General features: G+C 34.9%; 1 pseudogene; it reads left to right on the top strand.

Annotated features, from left to right (window-relative positions):
* Positions 1-11268: 11268 nt before the first annotated feature.
* Positions 11269-16074, top strand: LOC149241592 (molybdate transporter 2-like; annotated as a pseudogene).
* The last annotated feature ends 11818 nt before the right edge of the window (positions 16075-27892 follow it).

The following is a 27892-nucleotide window of genomic DNA, read 5'->3' as shown; positions in this document are numbered from 1 at the left end:
GAACATATCCAATTAACGGCTTCCATTGCTGCTCGAGCCAGCACCTCATCTTTGAGTCATCCAATTTTGGAAAATGCCACCTCCCGACCAGGGCATTTACTTGGAGGCTTTCTATGCATTCTGCCAGATGAATACTATCTATTTTAATAGTTGCGGGAGGGGGGACAGTGTTTATAGGTTTTTGGTTTTTCTGAGTATATCCTTCCTGCCAGGCCTTCCCTATTTGATATTTTTCGGATTGGCTAATAATGCGTATGCGTATAAATCTTTGCTTTGATCGGGCAAGACCTTTCACATCATTCTGTGGGACCGAGGGGTGAACCAGCATTTCCTCCAGAGTGGACTGTCATTCGCTTGACAGCTTGGCATTTTCGTGGACAGATTCTGCCTGGATGGCCACTTGTATCATAGCCTCCAAGTCAGATGTGTTAGACATTCTTAAAGCGGTCACCTAACTCTTAGCTCATAGGAATCATAAAAATCCCGGAAAGAGATGAGTCGGACACTACAGTCAAAAGAAACAATTGATTTCTGAACAAGATGCCCGGAGAAGGAAGGTTTTAAATTCTCTTTTCCTGAGCGCAGTACTGTTAGAGGAAGCCTCGGGAAGAATTTTACCCTTATTCCAAGAGGTAAGGTATTAATTATGAGGCCATCTATCCATCTGATTTTAAATGGGATGACTAAAGCATGATCTGGACTCTGACAGACACAAAGAAATTTGAAAAATGATGGCTTTACTTAAATCGAAAGTCCTAATCCCATCTCAAGGATAACTTAAAATCTAAGATATTACCTTACTTGACTCTGCCCGAGGATGTCCTGGCCAGCAGAAGAGATTAAGGCTTGTACTCTTGATTAAAATCTGGCTTCCGGGAGAGAAAACCAGCCCGGAAAAACCAGGAGGGTTCGAAAAGCTGGCAACAATGAGCCAAAGGTTTCAGAGGTCAGGAGGCTTCACCAGACTAAATCTTCATGAAGATTCCTCAGGACAAACTATACAACAACAGAAAAACACACAGACACACCACCAGGTTCCTACCTTAACGCGGAAATCCGAGCATGGCTTGGAGATGACAAAGTATTTCTTAATCTTGAGAAACGATATCCATTGCCAGCTTAAAAAAGTTTCCTCGAACATGTGAAAGCCACAAGAATTCTACGGAAATCCTTTAAGAGATAATGAATATATCTATGCTATATCAATGTGACTTCTAGATCACTCCATCCTTTCTCATTTTAACAAAAACTAAAATCAAACTTCATGCTATCATAAATATTGCAATGTCTAAATAGAATTCAACTGCTTTGAAACTGCTGGAACCTTTCCCTTTAGCGACATCCTTTCCCTTTAGACCGAAAATACTGACCTAGAGACGCAGGCGAGCTGAGGGCAGAGTACAAGAGAGAAAAGCGAAAATCGAGTCCCGACCAATCAGAAGAATGATGCCCAGAGAACAGAAAATAAAATACCAAAGTGGTCCTCTTCTGCAGAAAATAGAGTCCTCAAATCATCATAATCTTAGGAGTTCAGGGCGGGGAGAAAGCTTTCCAAAATGTCAGCCAGAGTAATATGAAGCGAGGATTCGCGAAGAAGCATGCAAGATTATGGACCGACAGGATTCATGGCTTACGTTGAGTGGAGGCCAAGTGTCATGAATGAGCTGGTGCTACGGGTCGTGGCTTGGAATCAGGGAGGATCAAGTGTAACAACAAGGAGACTACATGCATTGGCTGTTGTTACGCACCTGTGCTGAGCTCATAGGTCCTACCTCCATCGCGTTCTCTGGTTGGGCGGCTTTTCCTTCACCCCTCCACTCAGCTGCCGCGCTCCTCACCCACTGTGGTTATCTGAAGAAGAAAAAATTATAGATTAGTAATGGATTTTTTTGTTGTAATTTCCTTTATTGTTTTTCAGCCTATGAATCTTCAAGCGCAACGCTAGTCATATGGGCCGCCGGTTAATGATCGAACACCCTTAGCAGAAATGTTAGATTGCGATGGTGTTTACAGGCGAGAGAAATGCAAGCCCTTTATCAAAAGAATACTAATGTTAACATTTTAAAGCCCCTAAAATTTTTGGTAATTCTCTGCCAATCCTAAATATCGCTAATACAACTAGTGACATAATAACATGCTAATTGCAGTAGTGATATAATAACATGCTAGTATTAATATAAAATTAAACTTCAATTTTTTTTTTTTTTATATATATTCTTAATATTATGTATTAATTAATTAAATAAAATAAACTACTATAGATCTATCTTTATTCTAGATCTACCAAGCGCCCCGAGATCATTTTTTCTCACTCTATGCTAGTTTTCATATCAAGATATTTGATCCATCTGGGTGCTTAGTAGACCCAGAATAAAGATGGATCTATGCTGGTTTAATTCCCCCATTAATTTACCATATCTCTTTTATAAATATGGTATTTGGTCTATGTTATTTAGCTCATGGTATTAAAATGATATTTGGCCCATAGGCTTGACCTAAATAAAACCTCTCTTTTTTATTCTTCTTTAAATATAAAGAGGTTTATAGACTAAATATAAAAAAAGGTTTTATTTATTTACCATACGTCTGGTTTATTTATATTTTATTTATTTACCATGTCTATTTTTTAGTGTTTTATTTATACATAATAATAATTAATTTCTAAATAAGATCCTACATATTTATATAATATCTACCCCATATTAAATTTTGGAACTCCTCTTATCGTAACAACAAAAACTATTATAATTAATTAATCACGAGATCCATTAACACTTTTTTAACACTTCAACACTCGTAACTAAAAGAAAAAGTTACATTCAATAAGGTTTGATATTATTAGTAGCGATTAAATCTTGTGAATTACAATCTAATATAAATGAAATCGTGTGCGAGATTATGTAAATCCTATAATTCCCAAGTGTGAAAAATGTCCATTACTCACCTTAATGCTAGTTTAGATTTTGATGTAAATAACAATTTTCATAATTCACCCTAACCATGTCACAAACTATTTACTTTGACTTTTTGTACTTCAACGTTAAGGAGTTGAATTTTAAGTGTATTTTTGGCTTGGATACTCATTAATTGAGCTTGAAAAATATATTCTTTAATGTTTAATTTTATAATATATATATTATTGAAAAAACCAATTTGTTGTTAGAAATTAATTAACCGAGAAATGAAATACACAAAATGTTACAGAAACACAAATACAGAAATGCATAAAACAATAGAGATATAGATATGTGGTTTATCCAATTTAGGATATGTCTATGAAGAAATAACGAGCCTTTCTTTTTATATCATCCATGAAAATGAAGAGATACAACCTACTTCAGATCCACTGTAATTTCTTCTTTGCGATCTCCTCTCATAATACAATTCTATGATATAAATCGAGGGGTTTCCTTCTAGCGAAAAAAAAAAAAAACTTCTTCCATCATATCATCTGCGTAATGAATGGCCCACATTGACTATAAAACTACAATATTTTACGAGAGGTTGCCTTCTAGGGAAAAAGAAAAATAACTTCTACCATCATATCATTTGCCTAATGAATGAGCGAGATTGACTATAAAATTACAATATTTTACGAAACAATTTTTCATCTATTTAGCCCAAATTGACTATAAAATTACAATATTTTACGAGACAACTTTTCATCTATTTTTAAAAGGGCACTGCCCGAAACCCGCCGGCATCCCCTTGAAACCCCCAAACTTTTTCATCTATTTTTATCTTTGAGGGCACTGCCCCAATCCCCACTCATTGGCATCTCCCCTACACTCCCCTACACTCCAAACGATGATTAAACATTGGACATTTCCACTTCGCTAGTAACAACAATCCAACACGGCTGAAACAAAAAAACATTTTGAACAACCAACATTTATAATCACTAATCAGACTTTACACCCAACATTTGTAATCACTCCTAATTCATATTTGAAAAGTCTTATTTCAAACTTTCAAAACATGTATCACGAAATTCTGTGCCACCTCCTAAATTTATGCAACTTCCATCGCTATTATTACTCCCTTTCGCCTAGTACAACCAGTGGTACGAAAACTTCGTTAATATAACAATTTTTTTTAGTTCTTTGCGAATAAATAGAGAAGCGAGATTGACAAATGCTATGCTATCTTAAACAAAGAAAGCAATTGAATTAATGGTGTTACTAAAATGTAGGGTTTTCATGATACATATCAGAGATTTTGATAGTTACGATAGTTGTGAAACGATACTCATCTCCTTCGCCACCTGTCTATAGAATTATTCTAGGATTGTCTATACGCGCGGAGGAAGTACGACTGTTGTGATCGAAATAGTCATTTGCATGGTAGTTCCAACCGACACTCTCCAATTTTGCAAGTGCTAAAGTAGCAGATATTCCCATCCATCGGTATGAATTCATTACATTCATTAAAGTTGATTTTAATGATATGTAGTTTTAAGATCAGTGATTCGTGGAATTGAATTGCTTTTACTAATCTGCAGTTTACACATTCCTGATTAATTGAATTGAATTCCTATTGAATTTTGTGATTTTAGATGGTAATTGGAGGTGAAAATTCTTCACAAGGAATCCATCCTGGGTAAAGCAGTACTCAGAATAATGTTCACACTAGCAGTACTCAAAGCAATATTATTTCTCCAGTTGTGTCATCAATAACATCCCCAAAACAAGAAAGAGAACGCAGTCCCAACCCTATATTGCTGCAAGAAATGTGACCGTTTTGTCTCTCAGAGAAATTTGTCGAAATCATTGCACCATTTACAAATTTCTTATTGGACTGTTTCATTTTTATTTAGATAACTATATATTTTTTGAATTTTTAGTTTTAGCATTCATATTCGTTAGAATTTTTCACATTTTAATGGGAATCTTGTTATGAGTTACACTTTTAATCTTCGCCTGGTTGATGTTTGCAGTGATGTGCTGGGTCTTTCTAAAAGTAAAATCGGAGATTTATTGCAACGATATATATACATACCATCAGTTAATGTGCAACTAAGTAAAATATATTTGTGTCATTATAGAATAATTAAATGAGATATATTATTATTTTTAACATTTTTTTGTTTATCCTCGTTCAAGGAGATCCGGAGATGCTCCTAGAGACTGTAAAAACAATGATAATGTATCTTTTAATGCCTGGGGAGACCAACGCCAGTACCCTAAAGAACCAGAACAATATTTTAACAATTAGGATTAAAAACATGTTTGGTATTTAAATAAAAAAATTTATTTCACTGATTTATTTTGAAACACAAAGTAATATAAACGCTCAGAATTAACTAATTTACTTTAGGTAGAATTCTAGTTAAGATACTATACATTTTAATTCTATTTTAACTCAAATATTGTTAATTGGATTTTAATTCAAATATTGTTATATATAAATACATAAATGTATTGTTAGTGGAGCAAATTTCTTAACCACGCACCCATATAAAAAATATTTTAGTTAAAAACATTTCTCTAAAATTAAATACATTTATGTTAAACACACATGAAATGTGAACAAACATGAATGATAAAACAAGGAATTGCATTTCTATTAACTGTAGATGTACATTTATAATACATTCTTGTGACGGTTGGATTCATCTTCTAACGTCCCTTGGACTCATTTTGATTGTTCAACTTCCACACCATAACCCTTAGTGGATTAGGTGTCCAATATTCCCCCCTTAATCCAATGGGTATGTGTGGGTCCAAGCAGAGATATGTAATACAAAAATGTGAAAAAATGCATGACAACACTAGGTTGAATGTGCTCTCTAAAATGTTGGTATAAGGTGGTGGTTTAAGGATGACCACCAACACTCAAACGCTTAGTGCAGTTCCCGAAACTCTTCTAAATATGACAAGAAGCTGAAATATTTTGCTAGAGGAAGTGTCCATAATGTGTTGGAGAGGGAGACTTTCAACCTGGAAAAAGGACGTCAACAACTGCGATCGTTTAAGGATGACCACCAACTTTGGAATGCTTAATTCAATTCCTAGAACTCTTCTAGAACTGAAAAGAAGCTGAAGTCTTCTGTTAGAGGAAGTGTCCCCAATTCTTTGAAGAGGGAGAAGTTCAACATGAAAAGGGATGTCTCAACCCTGCATAGATGGTTTAAGGATGAACAACAACCAAAGGCATGCTCAGGGGTATCTCTGTCTCTGGCTACAACTCTAAATCTGGTATGGCAGGTTGTGGCTTAGGTTGGCTTGAACTTCTGTGTCTTTGGCTACAACTCTGGATTAGGCAGCAGGTTTAGGTTTTGTCTCAAGCTTGCTTCATGTGGCTTTGAAGCTTGTAGATGACCATCACTTACCACCATGTCAGATACAAGGTGAGATGATGGAGAAAAAACAACTACAATACTTTAGAACAAATTCTAACATACGACTTAAATATGTTCTTGGTTGTTAAAGCCCATTGCCAAGAATCAATCCAACCAATTTTAATTTTTGTTCTTGCAGGAGGCTTCTTTCTAGAAGCATCTATTTGAATAATGAGTGGTTTTATGACATTTCTCGCATGGATTAAGATAAAAACAATGATTTTTCATATGACCAAATTTGTCACAATGTTGACATTTAACAATCTATTATGGCTACTCTAGAAAAGGAGAAAAATCTGGAACACTTGAAGGCAAACTATCATGAATAAACACAACACTATGGAACTCGATGGGATTTGAATAATCTGGAATATGAAAGGGCACATCCTTGTCATATCCAAGACCAGTTTTATGCTTGTTATGGACAAGCTCTTCCCAAAGTCTAATAATTGGCTTGGGAAGTGGAGACTGAACCTCTACATCTTTCTACACATCTGCTCCTAAAATGGGTACTACATCTACCATTTCTAGTTACCGATGGGAGTTTGTCTCAATGTCACTGATTTGACCACTTGCTGGTTGCTCATGGGTGTCATGATTCTTATGGTGTTTTAACTCATCTCGCTGAAGTTGAGACTCTAACTACAAAAATTCAGTATTTTCTTGTGCATTTTGTAGGCAAATCACAATGTCAGAGAGTATCTTTACTGATTTTTACCAACCCATCAATAGTGGAATGCATCAAGGTATTCAGTAACTCTAATACATTATTAATTAGAGCCATTTCTCAATGTCAATAATTGAAAGCTTCAACTAGAATTGCACTACTATTTATATAGAAGCATTATGAAATTCCGTAATTTATAAATCCCACCAAAGCAATTCACCTTAAATTTTGATTGATTTTCTCCAAACAGTCGTTAACAATGTTTGGATGCTTACTAAAAAAATTGTCTTCCTTACCTCAGATGAAGACATAATATCACTCAATCCATCTCGTCAAAGTGTCCACATGAACTGAACAAAAGTCAAATTGCTTTAGTTGTTTAAAAATGCTAACTATGAGATTGACAGGAGAACGAATGGCTCAAAAATCATCCACTTAAGAGCAAATTTTTGGAGTTGCTGCTTGGATTTTCATAGAATAAGTGAAGCGAGCAAGGTGACGAGTCAATTAAAAGACACCAATAATAAAACTATGATCCATCCTTAAAAATAGTGCTTTGAGAGCATGGGCCTTCAAATTCTCTAGCCAAAATCGAAATGGAGATAATTATGAACTTAGTTAGGAGTGTGACTGCATTGAGAATTATAGCCGGAAACTAAATGTAACTGTAGAATCAGAACTGGAACAACAACTGAAATCACCATTAGTAGGGGGCATGATATTTGATATTTTGTTGATGAAAGAGATGTTCTAGATTATGTACAATAACTAGCTCTATGACACTAGAGAGGAAACAACTGGTGCCCCATCTTGTTACACGTTTTTAACACATGTATTTTTGGCTCTTGCTATGATAATACAATGTCGAATCAGTGGGATACATTTTTCTCCATTAATGACAGTCACACACTCTAGAAATGAAGAAAATCATGTTGAGGATGTAAAAAATAGTTGGAAGTCATCAATGTCTCCATACATGGCCACCATACTTCTTCTGACGTGGATATTTTCACATAATTCATACAACCACAATATAATGTATACCTAGAGATGTAGGAAGTGCTTGGAAGTAGCTGATGAATGGACAACTATGTACAAAGGTAGAGAAATGCCCAAAATTAGTGCACCACAAAACTAATCAAGAAGGAACCTTCTCTGATACCATTTTAAACACGCATGGAATGTGAACATACACGAATGATAAAATAATGAATTGCATTTCTATTAACCATAGATGTACATTTATAATGCATTATTATGATGGTTGGATTCATATTCTTCCGTCTCTTGGACTCCTCTTGACTATTCAACATCCACAACATAAACAAACAAAAAAGATTGTTATTAATTTTTTTTTAGTGTTAAATTATGAAAACAATGACATTGTTGTTACTTAAATTGATTGGTAACCCTGCGACCTTACGTGCAAAGTAATCTCACCATGTGTAGAAGGCCATTGAAAATATTGAATGACAAAATTGAGTTGAATTGCAACCTTATGTGCATGGTAATCTATCCATGCGGAGTCGGGCATTGAAAATATTGAATAACAAATTTGAGTTGAATTATATGCAATGAAGTGGATGTATTTGACAATATACAAATTATTAGAATAAAAGTGGTTAAAATAATTCTATTTTATCAAAAATTTATTTTTAATACCTAATTTTTTAATTATAATATCTTAATAATAAAATAGTTTTATATTCATACTATATTTATATTATTTATATTATTAGTCACTGCCAAAGTAGTATAGAAAGAATAATGAATGTGTTAGTCAAATTTCACTTCATTTATATTATTAGTCCTTTCATTTATATTATTAGTCCTTTTCAAAGAAATATAGAAATAACAATAAGTGTGTTAGTCAAATTTCATTTTATTAATGATTAAGGTTATAATTAGGTATCAAAGAAATATAGAACCAATTCACCACAAAACTAATTTCAATTTATTTTGTATTGGGTGTATTGGTATTACTATTGATACACTAGGTCTCCAAATATCATTTTCATACTAATGTTTGTTGGCCCTAATCAAAATATCATAATTGATAATTCACTCTATAAAATAAAAATTTTAATAACAATCAGACATATCGATTTTCCTTGTTCTTGTTTTATCTTTTTACAGTGTGAATTCCAACCATGAATTTTCATTGAATTAGAAATGAATTTAAATATGAAATCTTTGTAAATATGGTTGGAATCCATGTTGCTATTTATGATCAGAGGATTGACTCCCTATCGGGTTAGAGTTGGAAGCCCAACTATTTATAATATGATTGGGAAGTGAAATGAAAATTTAGAATCAATGGACTTAACACAACAAGTTTCTAGTCATTGATGATATCTACTTCTAGTACAAGAAGCTAAAGGTTTGGGTGCTTCTATTGAAATAGGTGGATTAGAAAACTTTCAATACATCAAATATTATTGCATAATATAATGATGACAATATGATAATTGATATTGACCATTTGGATCCCTTCTACCTTAGTAATGGTGCTCTAGACAATCGAAAAAAGGGGCATGAAATTAGCATTGTTGTTATAACCTTTTCTTTCCATAGTTATTTTTCTATCTCTTTTCTTCTCCCATCTCATTTTTTCTCAGGAAAGAGAAATGAAATCATTTGTACCACAACTTATATTGTTGCTGCTAGTTTATGGTCATTTTGGCTAGGCACTTTTCCTTAATTGTTGAAGGTATTTTTGTTTATCTAGTAATTTTTGTTAGATACTACATACGATCTTATTACTAGTTGGGTTGTATAAGGAATCTTTATTATTAATGAAATCATTCATATTTCCAACTTACTAAATAGTAAGAATCTATAATGAAGTGGTTGTTAACTTAAACTGTAAAATATTTTACCATGATTTAGAAAGCATTATAAATTTAAAAGACATATGACGCACCTGAATGTTTAATCTAAATCATTTTAGAACTTACTCTAAGCATTAACATAAATAATTTCAGAATATTCAATTATTTTATATATTAAATTTTTGTTGTAATTTCTATTAATTTTTCGTACACTCCTTCATAACTGCTTCCAAAACAATGGGATTAGCCTTACAAAACTAACTTGGCTCAAATGGGTGAGAAACCACCCATCCGAATCACTCAACGAGTGACATTAATTGAATTCTATCATTTACAAGAGTAAAAATATTAGACGACCTTTGGCATAATTTAACAAATTTTTAGAATATTGGCTATTGAGTGAAGTTAATTTATAAAAGGTGTATCATTTACAATGGAAAAGATAATACGTAATGTAAAATCCCACCAAAATATTTAAATTATGTCGATATGCTCTTATACTACCAACCCTAGGTCTAGCATAAGAATCCTTTGTATTCAATATTAGTTTCCAATTATATATTCATTGTCATTGTCATTACTTTAAAGTTAGGCATTACCAATTAACCGATTGTGATGATAATTATTAGCATTGTTGAAGTAGAAATATGGTTACCTTATTAGTCCCTGCTATCTCGGCATGGGACTATAGTAATCGAAAACGATGAACTTAACATTAGTTGAGTAGTTTGAGAGCTATTTTCTACTGCCATTTGATCGAGTATAATCAAAATGTTTAGATACATAGTGATTTACTATCTTATTTGGCCTCTTCCCGAGGCAAAAAGGCGAAAATCATATATTATCTTGGCTTTGTGTTATTCATTTGTTGTTCATTTTTTTGGATTTGTTAGACTAATGCTAACATTAGTCTACCCGTATAAAATGCTAGCTAGCTCCCGGCTATTGTCTATACTAGAATTGGTACATCCTTCCTGTTGTGACCTAGCTAGCTCCTGGGTATTGTCTATACTGGAATTGGTACATCCTTCCTGTTGTGACCGATGGGATTTCATGCTCTCTTGCCACCTGTTGTTGCTTAGTCTTTGAAGTTGCCACATGTTTCTACTGTGTCTACTGTGGCGTTGTTGCATGTTACTATGGTGTCTATGGAACCGAAGTTGAAGGGACCGAAAGGGTACTATGGTGTCTAATGAACCGAAGTGAAGTTGAACGGAAGGGAACTGAAGCTGGAGAGAACAAATGAAGCTAGAGAGAACAAATGAAGATCATAAGGGAACTAAAGCTGGAGAGAACAAAAGAAGATTAGAGAAGAAGAAGATCATAAGGGAACTGAAGCTGGAGAGCTGGAGAGAACAGAAGAAGATCATAGTTAGCATTTAAAAATTGAACACTTTTTAGCATTTGTAAATTGAACCCCATCTATCCCCATGTCAGAAGAAAACAACCCCATGTCAGAAGAAAACAAGAACAAAGAACAAATTATCCTAGAGTTGGACCTCATTCTGGTAGAGACCTCGGGTATGCCGGTGGGCATTGAGTTGGCAGGGGCGCTTCAAACCAGCTTCATGTTGGACCTTCAGGTCTCACCAACGGACTCTAATTCAGTCTCTTGCTTCCTGTTGGACCGATTTCGATGGGGAAGGATTTTCACCTTCTTCACACAGCCAGAAATAAGGTACGAGATAGCTTCTTATATAAGACAGCTTCCATGAATTTCAAGCATATGGTGAGCGCAGTTCATGCATTAGTAGAGGTAGATGGATGACTATGAAGGACATACCTCCATACAGTATTAACTTCCTCCATACAACATAAATGTCGACTGGCATAAATTCGCTCATTCTCGCTTGCTTGGGCATCCAAATACAAAAATGAACAAAATAAACTCGGCTTGGCCAACTATAAGGACTTTCGCACCTCAATTGAATATGCCTTCACTTGGAAAGCTATTTCATGGCTGGGAGAGCTCTGACTATGACTTGGATCAAACTGCTACATCCAAGCTCTGATAGAGCAAGCAGTATAGGAACCCAAGTTCAAACGAATGAAACAAAGGCAGTATAAGGACCCAGGTTCAGTTTGATGAAACAAACTGAATTGAATTAGTCAGTAAGAAAAGTAGATTCAGTTACTATTTTCTGCTTATTCACTTAATCATTTATAAGAAAAACTCAATTGCAAATACTGGTCACCGTTTTACTACTAATTTAAAGTCTAACCTGTATTTCAAGAGGTAGTGTTTGAAGTCCATTTAGTTTCTCTTCGCAGTAGGATCTGCCATCTTTCATCTTTCATCTGGTGGTTGATGTGGCTGAAAGAAGGCATGACAATAGAAAAGATATAAAGAGTTTGGCCTATCGAATCCCTTGAGCTAATAACGAGTCTGCAATTCTTGTAGTTCAAAGTACATGCTTGTCACAATTCTTGCAGTTTGAAGTACATGCTTCTTTTCACAAGAAGTAATAAACACCTATGATTTATAAAAAGGGGCCATAAGAAATCGACGCAGATCATAGGAAGAATATGAAGATGTATCGAGGCAGAATAGGAAGAAGGGGAAGATGCATCAGCAGATGGGAATTGTGCCATTGGGATTTGGATGAATGCAGAACAGGAAGAAGAGGAAGATGTATCAGCAGATGGGAATTATGCCATTGGGATTTAGATGAACGGATACACAGTAATAATAAGAGAAAATGGTGAGTGGGCGACGAGGCAGATCGATCAAGGGGCAGCCTCCAGAGGACACAACTAGATGAGTCGATTAAATGAATCTGAAAGATGGTTTACATGATGGTTTAAGTGAGATTAGATCTTAGAGTGCATGTAAGGTGACACTTGGTATTCGTGAGGTAGCATGAAGTCCAACAGCAAAAACTTTTATATATTTATATATTCTAATTGTCATATTATTTATTAATAATTTTTTATATAACTTCTAATTATTTTCTATTTCTTTTTATTACCACCTGCTAGCCTGTTTATTACCATGTCCAATATTGTTCTCTTCTTTTTTCTTTTATGGAATGCATATTTCTGTAAAACCCTTCCACAAAACCCGGAATCGAGGTCAGTATTTACAAATTGAATGCTTTTATCTATTTTTGTCCTGATTACAGTAAAATACCCAATTTTTTTCGAGGTTCGACTAAGCTATTAAAGTAGAATAGGCAAAAAATGGGGAAAAATAAGTTTGGGAATGCAAGGCCTTGATTGGGCTTGAATGGACTTCTGGTGGCTCTGATGTGTCTATGCTTAATTGTACTTGTCAATGGCTCTGGTGATGATTCAAGATGAAGGTTTGAAGGGAATCAAAATTATTCAATCCCTTCAAGTGTTGTTGCCCCAAGAAAAGATACCGTTGACACAAGAAAATCGATTTGGAATTTGAGAATTCTGAATGCACTACCATCTTCCCTCATTGTTTTTGCAATTTTGTGCAAGCCCAATGTTCTTAGATATCTAAAATTAGGCCCATTCAAGCCCCAACTGATCATGATTTCACGGCATGATTAGAAAATAGGCTTTGTTAGAGATGCAATACCCAAAGTCTTCTCTCGATCCATAATAATGTGATTGTTGTATGCAAACTGGCATTTGATCTGTTTCCCAACAAGTGACTACAACTCCTGTATCTGTGAGTGTGGGGATAATGAATTTAGTGCGGTGTTGGTTTCAGGCAATGACTGTTTGCCATGGCGCAGTTGGCCTTGGCGGGCAATAGAAATTTGGGGCTAGGAGTGGGGCATCTGTAGCATCTCCTGGAATTGGAAAACTAGTATTGGGGTTGATTCTAGGAAGCCAACTGGTGAAAATATTAAATCAATTCCCAATTTGGTTTTTGGGTGTGTGGATGCTCTTTTCTAGTATTGAGCTTGCTATGGCTTGTAGGGACATGAATTATTTTTTGGTATTGAGCTTGCTATGACTTGTAGGGACATGAATTCTAAGTTATGGCTTGTACGGACATGAATTCTTTTATGGTATTGAGCGTGCTATGTCTTGCAGGGACATGAATTATAAGCCAGAATCATTTGTCATGCTCATGTGTATTGTTTTTTCACTCACTGAATCCAGTGCAGCCTTGGAATTTGGTTTCAGTATTGTTCTGTATGTGATTCTCAAATTCAACGAGAAGGTTTTAGGTTGCATAAACATATTTATAGCATTGTTAAACAAAGGAAAACTCTCCGATGAAACCTAAATAAAAAGTCTTGTATCTGATACAAGAGAACCTGCCTATGGTTCATATCAATTGCCCATTTATGTCGGATATTCCAGCATTTTATGCTTCCCATGAAGTTATATATATGCCAAACATTTACCTCTCCTCTGTTGCTTTAAAGTTCGACCTCATGTCGGATGGATCTGCATCTTTATCGAACATATATACTAGCTGTGATTTGATTAAGGAGTAGGCTTATTTCCATGGATCAAATTAGTTTTGATTATAAAGAAAATGTAACAAAGATAGAATACAAGCTCATTTAATAGTGTTAAAAATTAGACGTTGTTGTTTTGAAGTTAATCTATTCACTCCTTTCCTAACAAGCTAGGTAGCTAACTCTATCAAAAGCACCGCCTGATCTATCCATGGTCTAACGCCGGATTAAAGCATAAAATCAACATCATTAGTGCAATCGCTGGGGTTTACAGTGAGAATCTACCTAGTGGTTTAGTCTTTAACTTGCAGTTGCTATGTATGTGATTTGCATGTAGTCTTGTAATTGTAATGTATGTGATTTGTATGTAGTATTTAAATAAGGAGTAAGGGTCTGCACTATTTTCCAATTGTTGAGCTGGCCATTTCCGTGCCTGTACTAAGGTAAGTCTACATGAGAATCGCATTGTAGATTTCAACATGGAGTATGCAACAGACTTTTGTTTCTTTTAAGAGACTTTGCTCCTGCCCTGCAACAGAGTTTTCTTTTGCCATCATGCTGCTCTTGGGTAGGGACTAGTTATGTTCTATGTTAGAACGGGAAAGAAATTTTACTCCTGTAAGTTGGCTTGGTTTCGACCAGCACTGCACAACAAGTTTCGAGCAATGTTGTGAGACTTGGTCAAGACCCCTGAGACTTTCTATGTGTCTCTTGCTCAATCCAGAAATGGGTAATCAATATAAGCTTGGCCTGAAACTTGACTGAAAGTGGAAATTGCCAAAACCCATTGAACCGTTCTCAAACTTGTCAGAGTTGCCGAGTCTTGAACCGATCCTTGCCAAGAAAATATGCCAAGTCTTTAAGTGAGCATTGCAAGTATATATAATTTTTAACATAAACTAGGTAAATTTTATGATTAAAAATGGTTGTTGTTGTGTGCGTTGATTGGTGATAGAACTTGGAGCATGCCGAGGCCTGGCTTATTTGCATGATTGCGACACCTAGAATTGTCCACAACGTTCTAAAGCTGAGCAATATATTCATTGATGAAAGGTTGGAAGCACATGCATCAGACTTTGGTCTTGCAAAGCTATTGGACGATGGTGAAACACGTCACCATTGTTGTTGCAAGCCTTTTTAAGGTAGGAAAAGGGATGTAGTTTATAGAATTGTAGGCAGAAACAAAGCTTCATCATCAGTACTCTACCTTTAGTGACAACATTGGGCATCACTGTGGGCAGTGACTTTTCCAACTTATCCACACTTGACATTGTCAACAAGACAATGAAGATGAATGGAAAGTTTCTAAACCATAAGCTCTTTGTTTCCAACAATTTTTAGTTTTCCAATTCTAAGTTCTCTATTTTCAGCAATTTTCATTTATGCTAATGTTATTTTTGTGCATAAAAAATTACTACAGAAATTCTCTTGACTAACAATAATAACAAATTATGTATTCCATGTTTTAAGTCTACAATTCTAAAAAATCTGAGAAAATCCATATTTTTACCATTATCATCACCTTTTGGTGAGTCGCTCAAGCTACAGTTGGTTCTTTGGTTAACTAAGCTATAGTTGGTTATTTGGTTAACTTAGACAAGGACATCAACATACCTCAACTCAACAAATTATGACAAAGTTCCAAGCTTGGCTGCAAGATAAAGGGTTCTTAAGTCCAGCGATACTAAGGCGTTCCATGCTATGGATTTCTATTGGTTGGCTAAACATCTTAGATATGATCTGTGTAATATGTGGTATAAGCGTATCCGTATTCAGTTAAGCAGTGCTTCACCACCTATTGATCTAGCAGTTGACACGGTTCCACCAACTATTCGAATTCTGCAACGATAACCAACAACCCTACTTATGACACAAAAAGAAGCACTGCTCAGATGACCATTTGAGCTATCAAAATGGCAAGGTATTTGGCCTTTACGTCCCCATCTATCCCATATACCCACTTTCTCATTCAAATCTTTTGCTTTGACAGATGGGTCATTCTACAAGGGTTCTTAGGCATACAGAAGTTCTGATTTTCAGCTAACTTTCAATGTCATTGATTAATCTAATCTTTGTGGTGCGAATTCAACAGATTCTGATGTGCTAGAAAAACCTTGGTATTTCGTTTCCACTATTCCCCCCCATCCTATAGACATAGATTTCCGTTTCAGTTTCAGCATCTATTACTGTTCAATTATACATCGCTAGTATAACCCAATCCTACTATGGGTCTGGTCCGAGCAATTGTTATGTCTTTCCAGCAGCAAGAAACAAGATCATCAAGCCACTTAGCCAGTTTAAACTGAATATATACTTTCCTTATATGTTTTGTAGTCAAGGCAGGGACTTTCTGCTCAACAGCCCTCTTTATTGATAATAAAACATTTGAAAACCTTAACATATGCATCAACCATCAAAGTTTAAATATGTTGTTTTTATAAGTCTCACGTAAGTTTTATTAATCACAAAATGATTTTTTTGCGAAGATTTGGATGGCATGTTTCATTAATATATCATAATAATATGGTTATTATATTGATAATAATAAAACATTTGAAAATCTTAATATCTTTATCAACCATCAGAGTTTAAATATGTTGTTTTTATAAGTTTCATGTAAATTTTCTTCAATCACATAACGATTTTTCGTACAAAGATTTAGATTGCATGCTTTATTAAGATATTATAATAATTTTATGAGCGATTATATCATTCATGGCTGAGGTTCATTTAGCATAGAGTTTCAATTCATATACATTCCCAAACTCTTTTATAGTTATTTAATTGAGATTAATAATTAAGTAATATCTTTTTACAGATTTATATAATAAAAATTATAAGTAACTTGTTTAAAAAAACAGATACATCTGAAAGAGTGAAAAATTCCGTGGAGAGTGAAAGACAGAAAGAAAATATATTTATGAAGGTCATTAAAAAAAAAGTGTTTGAATAGTCAATTAATCACGTGAGAGACGGTGGAATTATTAGACTTGAACGTTTCAAAATGCCAATTTCATAAAGTGGAGTGGGTCGATTAACTCGAAAGGGAATTCATAGATAGCATATAATGTCCCAACTTATGAGATGTTATCAAGTCATAATTAACCATGTAATGATAAAAATTAATTAATTAAAATTTAGGGCTTTGTGTTACTTAATATTACCATAATAATCTTGGTGTGGAATATTTTAAGAATTTCAACATTTCCTTTTGAGTTATTATAATTATGAATGAAAGAAGAGAGAATTTTGAAAAATGATTATCCACACCATTTTCTAAGGAAAACATAAATTAGTAGATGTTTTAGCGGAAGTTCTTTTTTAAAGTACTATTTACAGTGGAAGTTTCTATAAGAATTGGTTTGGTAGAAATCTTAGTCGATGTTTAATTGTTCGTGAATATAAAGCAATATGGAGCATGTACGTGTCTCTCTACATGTGTGGACATATATATATATATATATATGAAAATTAAAAACGTTACAAATGAATTTTGTAAAATTTTAAAATGAATTTTGTAAAATTTAAATATTGAAAAAAGTGTTAGATGTATAGAAAATATATAACAATACTAGCTAGTAGTGTTGTTAGTAACTAAAATGTATTGGTCGTTTATGTCACAAGTAACCATAAATTTAGTTTAAAATTAAACTAGCATTTGCACTTAATGTTGCAAAGGAAACGCCGTAAGGCATAGTGTGTGGAAGAATATTGAAATGTGAATGGGCTTTTGTGGGATTTTTTGAAAGCAAGGGTCGAGTTTTAATTTGAGGAAGCCATGCCGAAAACTGTTTTTGGGGGTTAAAGTGGCTACGAAATGGAATGCAAGTAGGCATAAATATCCATTGAACTTGTTTAGAGACCTTTCTTTGTATTTGGTCAAAATTGCGTAGTTGAATGTGAAGGTAAACGAATGAATTCACGTGAACAACAACCGAGTATCTATATTGATTTGGATAGGGTTATTTAAGAAATCATTATTCAAACGGGAAATTAAATTAATATGAAGATATATTGAAAACATGTCTTATATTCATTAAAATCAATTGATTTTGTTAACAAAATATGTTAAAACCCATTGACAATGAATTGGTTGTGAAAACATAAACTATCAAAATGGTATTTGATCTTGAAACTTCCTTTTTTAAGTTTCAAATGGAAAATACAAATAGTGAATTGTAACAAAAGAGGTTCAAGAAACAATATAATATTCTAAAGAGCATTGTGCTTGTCATTCCATATTTGAAGTTGTATCAAAACATGTCGAAGGCATCGAAGACCTGAAGAAGCAGTAATGGACCTGCAAAATATTTATTTTGTTAGAATTAGTAATATGTAAATCAGTTGTGGAAATTTATTAGTAATACTTTGCAGGTGAGTTGTGTTAAAATGAATTTGGAATGAATGGAAATGAAGTTACCTTTTCCATGGGGATTTATATATTGTTAGTGGAAGATGCATGGTGAATAATGGCATACTGAATACCATTGGAGATTTATGCGTAGTTGGAGACGCATATTTTTTGCTTGCCATTCTACTTGTAGTTGCTTAGGTATGCTATTTCTGAGTCTATATGTCCTGTTGCAAAACAAAGAAAATGTTAGAATGAGATGTATAGATAATATAAAGACATTCTAATATTTGCTTAGTGGAAGATGCATGGTGAATAATGGCATACTGAACACTATAGGAGATTTATGCATAGTTGGAGACGCATATTTTTTGCTTGCCATTCTACTTGTAGTTGCTTATGTATGCTATTTCTGAGTCCATATGTCCTGTTGCAAAACAAAGAAAATGTTAGAATGAGATGTATAGATAATATAAAGACATTCTAATATTTGCTTAATTATTAATGTTGATTAAATTTGGTTGTTGTTGAAATATATGAAAAGTATGTTATGAAATAGAATGAGGTAAATAAATGGAGGAAACCTTTTGGCGATGTTAAAATATGGGTTGGAGTAGATTATCTGGAGGCGACATTGAACAGAGAATTTCTTCTGCGTGTTTTCTGTGAGCAACGTTTTTGTTGTCCTTCATTTTACTGTAACAATCGAAACTGAATGCGGGGCTAATCCGGAGATCTTGTAGAGAAGGTACTCTTGAAATTGTTGTGAATGTGAGACCTTGACGTTCTGTTTCTCCTTTTTTTATGGGGTAATGTAAAAGAGTAGTTCTTATGGAAGAGTTCAGATATTTCTTAGGTCAATTTATAAAATTTCATAAGACCAACGAGGAGAGTAAAATCCTCAATTGCACCTGAACATGCGTAGAGTTGTCAACAAAGGAATGCCTCATAGGGTTGACCTAAATTTGAAAGGATCTCAATGAACCCAGCCAGATGACTATGGAAGTACAATCTTAAAATGCAAACTCTGCCAAGATGCAGGCCGTCTAATCACTTCCTGCACAAGAAAGGTACAACAAGTGGAAGGACATTCAGAGCCATAATAGATCTTCCATAGATTGCCTGCTGTGGGATCCAAAAAGTTGGGAGGATGAAAATAAGACCCGGTTAGTTTAGAAGACAACCAAAGGAAAGGAACCAAAATTATAGAAACAACAGCTATAGAGAAGGCCCATGAGGAAGGAAGAAAACTCCTACAGACTCTCGAGTCTCAGCACAGGAGAAGACCACAACTGAGATCGGGAACTAGGAGAAGAAAACCAACCACAGTCGAATTTGTGAAAAAATGAAATGAAGAAGACCACAGAACATCAAGATCCCTTTGCCAAATCCTCGACAGTGAAAAGTGGATACAAAAATAGATTCAAACAAGGAGCAAAAAGCAATGTCTGGTTGGTGGTTTTGTTTTAGCATAATAGACAGCATCCTCTAACAACAGTAAAGTTAAATTGCCAATCAAACAAGAATAAAGTTTAAATAATCAAGAAAGCATAAGATCCCTTTGCCAAATCCTCGATAGTGGAAAGTGGATACAAAAATCGATTCAAACAAGGAGCAAAAAGCAAGTGGAAGGACATTCAGAGCCATAATAGATCTCTAAATCTTCAATTGCACTTGAACATGCATAGAACTGTCAACAAAGGTATGCCTCATAGGGTTGACCTAAATTTGAAAGGATCTCAATGAACCTAGCCAGATGACTATGGAAGTACAATCTTCAAATGCAGACTCTGCCAAGATGCAGGCCGTCTAATCACTTCTTGCACAAGAAAGGTACAGCAAGTGGAAGGACATTCAGAGCCATAATAGATCTTCCATAGATGGCTTGCTGTGGGATCCAAAAAGTTGAGAGGACGAAAATAAGACCTGGTTAATTTAGAAGACAACCAAAAGGAAAGGAACCAAAATTATAGAAACAACAACTACAGAGAAGGCCCATGATGAAGGAAGAAAGCTTCTACAGACTCTCGAGTCTCAACATAGGAGAAGACCACAATTGAGATCAAGAACCAGGAGAAGAAAACCAACCACAACCGAATTTGTGAAAAAATGAAATGAAGAAGACCACAGAACATCAAGATCCCTTTTCCAAATCCTCGACAATGGAAAGTGCATACAAAAATTGATTCAAACAAGGAGCAAAAAGAAATCTCTAGTTGGTGGTTTTGTTTTAGCAGAATAGACAACGTCCTCTAATAGCAGTAAAGTTAAATTGCCAATCAAATAGGAATAAAATTGAAATAATCAAGAAAGCATATATATAACTGAATCAATTCAATTGGGAATTAATTTTGAATCAAAATTATAAGACTCTGTATCTGCTCTGTGGCTAATGTAAAATTCATGGCAGAGGATTTTCTATCATGGTCCATGGATGAAAATTATACTACAATGGTTAAGTTAGAATGATTCCCCTTCAGTACAAAGTATAGACCAGAGATTTAAAATACAATTTAAAAACCTACAGATTAGAGTGTTAAGATACAATGTTAACCCCATTAAGTGTGAAAGGCCATTTCCCCAAATTTTCCCAACTGGTACTGATAACTCCCAACCTTTTTAGAGAACATAAAGCATCAATTCTTTTTGTTGGGGAAAGAAGCTACCCAATTTTCTTTTTGTTGGGGACAGAAACTACCCTATTTTTGCCCTTGCATGGGAGTGGGAATGTGTTGCATGAAGGATTCTCAAGTAGAAACCAGACAAGAATGCACGAAAATCAACCCTAGGCTAGTTGTGGTAAACTCTCACCAGTTCACAGCTAACCGTAGAAGAGGATCTTATCATGATACTAAATGAAGGATTATGCTTTTAAAAAATCTTAAGTAGCTATGAAAAATATTAATGAGAACACACTTCTACTTTATTCTTCTAAAAATCCTTATCAGGCTAAGCGAATATACTTCTAATTTATGCATTTCAATCAACCATCAACCGACATTACCCTCAGACATATCCTAGCTCAATGTGGTGTCCATTGAATGTGCTTTGGCAATGCCAATTCTCCAGCCAATCAAGGATGACATCTTGACATTCCAATGTAATGTTTGGGATAGAAGCAAGCCACCGAGTCATGATAAATCAATGTACAAATCTAAGTTGTTGTAGAAACTCATGCAGATGTATAGTAGACAATATTTTCCAATGCCATTTGCTTCAGATAGGACCCTTAGAAGCATAAACAATATGCAATTTATTTGTTGTTCAGCATAGGCTCCCTTGTTTTAGTTTTCCTTTTCTAATCTTTGAACTTGACAATAAGGTACAAACCAATTATTGCATTATCCATCATTATTTCTGACTATCGTGGCAACAGAACGAATCATTGATAGAAGTCTGTATTTAGAGAAACCATCTGAACAAATCATTGAAAACAAGTCTCAGCACAGGAGAAGACCACAACTGAGATCAGGAACTAAGAGAAGAAAACCAACCACAGCCGAATTTGGGAAAAAATGAAATGAATAAGACCACAGAACATCAAGATCCCTTTGCCAAATCCTCGACAGTGAAAAGTGGATACAAAAATCGATTCAAACAAGGAGCAAAAAGCAATGTCTGGTTGGTGGTTTTGTTTTAGCAGAATAGACAGCATCCTCTAACAGCAGTAAAGTTAAATTTCCAATCAAACAGGAATACAGTTTAAATAATCAAGAAAGCATAAGATCCCTTTGCCAAATCCTCGACAGTGGGAAGTGGATACAAAAATCGATTCAAACAAGGAGCAAAAAGAAATGTTAGGTTGGTGGTTTTGTTTTAGCAGAATAGACAACATCCTCTAATAGCAGTAAAGATAAATTTCCAATCAAACAGGAATAAAGTTTAAATAATCAAGAAATCATATATATAACTGAATCAATTTAATTGGGAATTAATTTTGAATCAAAATTATAAGACTCTGTATCTGCTCTGTGGCTAATGTACAATTCATGGCAGAGTGGACATTCTCTAACAAGGTGGGGACTCTACTGAGCATTCATGTGTAATATCCATTTGATGCTGGGAAAACGTTTCAAAAAAAGGCACTCTTGGAAACCTGGAAACTATTCAGAATGAAAACATAGTACAAATTCATGCATCTTTCTGGCCCATAGGCATACAATCTAGGGCCAATCAAGACTTTTAATAGCCTGGATAAATGAAAAGCAAGATTCCTGAGCTATATAATAATAAATGCAGAATACAATTTTGTTGTTGCCCTTTTAGAAAATGTCATATCAATCGTCATTAAAGTTGGGCTATGCTCCTGAGGGTTAGAGAAAAAAAGCTTGTGTGAGCTTGAAATCTCCCCCATTTTGTTGAACTGGAAATACATATCTTGACTTTCTTCACTGTCCATGTTTTAACATGATTTGACCACAGGATGGTCTGTGTCAATAAGTAGTGAGACAACACCTACATATTAGAGTGTTAAGGTAGGGGATCTAATATACATAATGCATATAAAAGAAGGAACTGTTTGGTCTGGCTCAAATTATTGCTGAAACCGATTTCATGACCCAAAAAGTATCTAAACAATTCTGAGTTTTCAAACAATTCACACTCAGTGGAAATGACAAAAAGGGTTTCTATAACGAAAGGACACTCAGTGGAAGTATAAAATGGATAAAACTTACAGGAAATAGATGGTACAAGTGGCTCAAGAGGATTTCAATTTTTTGGATTCGGTTGGTTAGCACCTAATTCAACTATGAACGTATGAGAGATACTTACAATGAAATTATGCTTAATGGTTCAATGCCTCACGCATGTACCCTTTACTATTGGTTGGTACCCCTTGCAAGATTCAAATAATTTTTTACCAATGTTTATCTCAGGTATTATAGACCCACGAGGAGAGTAAAATCTTCAATTGCACCTGAACATGCGTAGAACTATCAACAAAGGTATGCCTCATAGGGTTGACCTCGATTTGAAAGGATCTCAATGAACCCAGCCAGATGACAATGGAAGTACAATCTTAAAATGCAGACTCTGCCAAGATGTAGGTTGTCTAATGACAGGCTGCACAAGAAAGGTACAGCAAGTGGAAGGACATTCAGAGCCATAATAGATCTTCCATAGATGGATTGTTGTGGGATCCAAAAGGTTGAGAGGATGAAAATAAGACCCGGTTAGATTAGAAGACAACCAAAAGGAAACGAACCAAAATTATAGAAACAACCGATACAGAGAAGGCCCATGAACAAGGAAGAAAAATCCTACAGACTCTCGAGTCTCAGCACAGGAGAAGACCACATTTGAGAACAGGAATGCTTCTTGAGGTTGGTTTGCAGCTCTAAAAGGGGCATTGTCTCAGATGGTGGACTTGGGAGGTGATTTGTTGCTTTTGACGCAAAAAATGAAACATACATAGTCGTTAAGCAAATAGTAAATGTAATATGCAACCACTGATCTATGCACAGTAATGAACCAAAGTTCATGAGACAAAACTTAACAGGTATTGCACATATAGCAACAGTGTCACACACCCATTCTGTCTATGAGCAAGATATCCAAAGGTATCTCTCATCCTTTGTCCAGTTCACAAATATTTTGTCCATATCCATCCTGGCCCATCTCCTTTCCTGCTTCAGAATCCCACATATACATTTCACTTAATTTGGGAGTTTGTTTTTTAAGAAAAGACTCACTCTCTGCCCATAGGATAACAAATATGAGAAAAATAACAAATATTTCTCTTTTTCAATTGGGTACAAACATCAACATGGATGGAAAAAGGAGAAAAATTGTCTATTAGCATTAATCAATTTTTTCACTTTAATGTTGTTTTTCACTGTTTTGGTGTATTGCTATGTAAACCTTACAGTGTAATCTTTGTTCAACTCATATTGAAATTGATATTTATGTGACGTAATAAGTTTTCATCTGTTCTTGCAAGTAGGATTTAAAAATCATAATAATAGTAGTTTTTAGGTTATAGTGGTAGTAGTTGAAATTAACTCCATGTCACCAAAAAGTAAGAAGTAAGAGACCAACAGATTCTTCTCAATAAAGGAAAAAAGAAATTAACGTTGCCAGATAGGAGAGTTATTAGAAATTTTGTGTTTTCTTCTATAATAAATGGTGTCAGTCCCTATATCTTTTCCTAAAGGTTGAAGTAAAAGATTCTCCTTTCCCCCGAGTTGATTGGGAGGATAATGCAATGGTAGAATGCAGAATTCAAGAACCATCACTTTTTGGTAAGTGGCTGTTTCACTTATTGAACAGAGCTTCTGGAAATATTTGTGCATTTAACACGATCTAGAGTACAAGTGAAAACCATGCGTCGTTAGACAATTCTTTCCGGGAAGTTTAAACACGGGTTGATTTGCTGAATTACCGGAAATGCTTTCTTGAAAAGGTCGATTTTACATTACTAAGAAGTTTTTGCTTCTTGAAAACTGAGTCCATAATTGACTGTAAGACACATGGTAGAATTCTTCGAAATCAATTCAAAACACTAAAATTCCATATCCTATTCACTTATTTATAAAACTTTCATATCAATTTAAATAGTAAATGGCACCATTTCATACTTATTTCACTTTAATTTAGTATGTGAGACTTTTTATGGATATAATAAGCTTTAGAGGATTTACGTCTATTTTCAATTGTAATTTCGTTGAGCAATTTCATTAACCTTTGTAGTATGTACTGTGAACAGTAAATGCTTAATATATCTTTATAAAAATTATAAACTTTTAATTGCATTCATGTTAAAGAGTAGTTCTTATGGAAGAGTTCAAATATTTCTTAGGTCAATTTATAAAATTTCATAAGACCAACGAGGAGAGTAAAATCCTCAATTGCACCTGAACATGCGTAGAATTGTCAACAAAGGAATGCCTCATAGGGTTTACCTAAATTTGAAAGGATCTCAATGAACCCAGCTAGATGACTATGGAAGTACAATCCTCAAATGCAGACTCTGCCAAGATGCAGGCCGTCTAATCACTTCCTGCACAAGAAAGGTACAGCAGGTGGAAGGACATTCAGAGCCATAATAGATCTTCCATAGATGCCTGCTGTGGGATCCAAAAAGTTGGGAGGATGAAAATAAGACCCGGTTAGTTTAGAAGAAAACCAAAGGAAAGGAACCAAAATTATAGAAACAACAGCTATAGAGAAGGCCCATGAGGAAGGAAGAAAACTCCTACAGACTCTCGAGTCTCAGCACATGAGAAGACCACAACTGAGATCGGGAACTAGGAGAAGAAAACCAACCACAACCGAATTTGTGAAAAAATGAAATGAAGAAGACCACAGAACATCAAGATCCCTTTGCCAAATCCTCGACAGTGAAAAGTGGATACAAAAATCGATTCAAACAAGGAGCAAAAAGCAATGTCTGGTTGGTGGTTTTGTTTTAGCAGAATAGACAGCATCCTCTAACAACAGTAAAGTTAAATTGCCAATCAAACAAGAATAAAGTTTAAATAATCAAGAAAGCATAAGATCCCTTTGCCAAATCCTCGATAGTGGAAAGTGGATACAAAAATCGATTCAAACAAGGAGCAAAAACCAAGTGGAAGGACATTCAGAGCCATAATAGATCTCTAAATCTTCAATTGCACTTGAACATGCATAGAACTGTCAACAAAGGTATGCCTCGTAGGGTTGACCTAAATTTGAAAGGATCTCAATGAACCTAGCCAGATGACTATGGAAGTACAATCTTCAAATGCAGACTCTGCCAAGATGCAGGCCGTCTAATCACTTCCTGCACAAGAAAGGTATAGCAAGTGGAAGGACATTCAGAGCCATAATAGATCTTCCATAGATGGCCTGCTGTGGGATCCAAAAAGTTGAGAGGATGAAAATAAGACCTGGTTAATTTAGAAGACAACCAAAAGGAAAGGAACCAAAATTATAGAAACAACAGCTACAGAGAAGGCCCATGAAGAAGGAAGAAAGCTTCTACAGACTCTCGAGTCTCAACACAGGAGAAGACCACAATTGAGATCAAGAACCAGGAGAAGAAAACCAACCACAGCCGAATTTGTGAAAAAATGAAATGAAGAAGACCACAGAACATCAAGATCCCTTTTCCAAATCCTCGACAGTGGAAAGTGGATACAAAAATCGATTCAAACAAGGAGCAAAAAGCAATCTCTAGTTGGTGGTTTTGTTTTAGCAGAATAGACAACATCCTCTAACAACAGTAAAGTTAAATTGCCAATCAAATAGGAATAAAATTTAAATAATCAAGAAAGCATATATATAACTGAATCAATTCAATTGGGAATTAATTTTGAATCAAAATTATAAGACTCTGTATCTGCTCTGTGGCTAATGTAAAATTCATGGCAGAGGATTTTCTATCATGGTCCATGGATGAAATACTACATTGGTTAAGTTAGAATGATTCCCCTTCAGTACAAAGTATAGACGAGAGATTTAAAATACAATTTAAAAACCTACAGATTAGAGTGTTAAGATACAATGTTAGCCCCATTAATTGTGAAAGGCCACGTCCCCAAATTTTCCCAACTGGTACTGATAACTCCCAACCTTTTTAGAGAACGTAAAGCATCAATTATTTTTGTTGGGGAAAGAAGCTACCCAATTTTATTTTTGTTGGGGACAGAAACTACCCAATTTTTGCCCTTACATAGGAGTGGGAATGTGTTGCATGAAGGATTCTCAAGTAGAAACCAGACAAGAATGCACGAAAATCAACCCTAGGCTAGTTGTGGTAAACTCTCACCAGTTCACAGCTAACCGTAGAAGAGGATCTTATCATGATACTAAATGAAGGATTATGCTTTTAAAAAATCTTAAGTAGCTATGAAAAATATTAATGAGAACACACTTCTACTTTATTCTTCTAAAAATCCTTATCAGGCTAAGCGAATATACTTCTAATTTATGAATTTCAATCAACCATCAACCGACATTACCCTCAGACATATCCTAGCTCGATGTGGTGTCCACTGAATGTGCTTTGGCAATGCCAATTCTCCAGCCAATCAAGGATGACATCATGACATTCCAATGTAACGTTTGGGATAGAAGCAAGCCACCGAATCATGATAAATCAATGTACAAATCTAAGTTGTTGTAGAAACTCATGCAGATGTATAGTAGACAATATTTTCCAATGCCATTTGCTTCAGATAAGACCCTTAGAAGCATAAACAATATGCAATTTATTTGTTGTTCAGCATAGGCTCCCTTGTTTTAGTTTTCCTTTTCTAATCTTTGAACTTGACAATAAGGTACAAACCAATTATTGCATTATTCATCATTATTTCTGACTATCGTGGCAACGGAACG

Source organism: Pinus tabuliformis, chromosome 8 (assembly GCF_031772625.1).
Source record: "Pinus tabuliformis cultivar Carrire ecotype Pingquan chromosome 8, CPIR1, whole genome shotgun sequence".
Taxonomy (NCBI): Eukaryota; Viridiplantae; Streptophyta; class Pinopsida; order Pinales; family Pinaceae; genus Pinus; species Pinus tabuliformis.
This window is presented reverse-complemented; position numbering and strand designations above follow the sequence as displayed.